The 1,297-nt window shown below is 40.2% G+C and overlaps 1 long non-coding RNA gene across 1 annotated transcript; it reads right to left on the bottom strand.

The window, feature by feature from the left end:
• On the bottom strand, positions 1–1,288 carry LOC113214637 (uncharacterized). The gene is made up of 3 exons (XR_008010928.1): positions 1,191–1,288; positions 143–1,075; positions 1–32 (listed from the first exon to the last, which is right to left on the bottom strand). It is a non-coding gene; the product is annotated as an uncharacterized LOC113214637 (long non-coding RNA).
• Positions 1,289–1,297: the final 9 nt, after the last annotated feature.

Below are 1,297 nucleotides of genomic sequence, written 5' to 3'. Positions count from 1 at the left end.
CATCACACATAGGAGAAAATAAAATTAACCGTCTGAAAACATAAAAAGAGAAACAGACTATAATTGCAACTTCAGAATAGGAAATACATAAGCATTGCTGAAAAATGAAAATAATAATACATTACACAAACTGTGTTAATACCTGTGCCACCAAAGAGTTATATGTCTGATGAATACTTCAGAAGCTTTCAGTTTTTAAAAGCTTGAAAAGTCACATTTCTCTGAAGCATGACTCGTAATTGATTGGCTCCTTTCACAACCAGCTTCGAACTATAATACACATGTCCGAACTTAATTTCAAAACACTACTTCTAACTAGTCCGAGTGATAACAACTTATCTCTGCGCATTCCTTATTTCACCTCAAAGATCTTAAGACAAGTATGCTCCACCAACCCAACACGGAAAGCAGGCAATGTTTCAAGTAACTAGTAATTCAAGGCTGCTGCCATGCAAATTGCTTACAGACATCGAATCGACTACAATCATTTAGTCTCAAGTATACAGCTCTGCTCCACCCACCCAACATGGAAAGCAGGCAAACTGTCCCTCTCTTAAATTCATTGCTGCTGGAGTGACAATTACGTACAAAGTTTTACAGATACGTTATAGTGCTCACGGTTCTAAAAGTAATCTTTGGGGGGGACTGGTACTTTTCAATCTTTGCTTTTCCGTGCCACCATCACATCGGCGCAGGCTGGGCTCACTGAGATGTGCGCCGATTCCCAAGTCCTCGGAGGACCGCCCAGCATGGAACGAACAGAAAAAAAGAAGCAGACTTCGAGACATTTGAAATAGGGAATGGTTAGAAGGGTGACAACGTGGCATTTACTCGGCAAAGACTGAAATGAGTATCATTTGGGTGCAAAACGGCAACCAGCTTCTTACTGCATAGAACATAGGGGCGAAAAAAAATCATAATTAAAAAGTGACCTGCACCCATGCTATGCAAATAGCATAGCACAGGAAGAAAACTACGGGTGGATGAGCAAAACACGAATTCCCAAATAGCCCCTCAACACATCAATAAAATCCGAGATAGTGCTTCCTCGTGATGCAGAGCCAGCAGCAGAAACCTACAACCAAAAAGTGTAAACAAATTAATACCCACTACAAAAATAGAATCACAGATACATAGACAATTGAAGCAGTACAACGTAAGCAGGACTTAATAAAAGTTCGTAGACTTACCCCTGAGACGCCTCGTCACAATGAGTTACATTATTCGGATATAATTAAAACTCCTAGAACAGCAGACCGTGCAGCTGCATGAATTAGTCCATATTCCTGAAAATAAT

This window comes from Frankliniella occidentalis, unplaced genomic scaffold (assembly GCF_000697945.3).
Source record: "Frankliniella occidentalis isolate FOCC.00 unplaced genomic scaffold, Focc_3.1 Scaffold27, whole genome shotgun sequence".
Classification (NCBI taxonomy): Eukaryota; Metazoa; Arthropoda; class Insecta; order Thysanoptera; family Thripidae; genus Frankliniella; species Frankliniella occidentalis.
The sequence above is the reverse complement of the archived record's forward strand: the minus strand, read 5'-3'. Positions and strand labels throughout refer to the sequence as shown.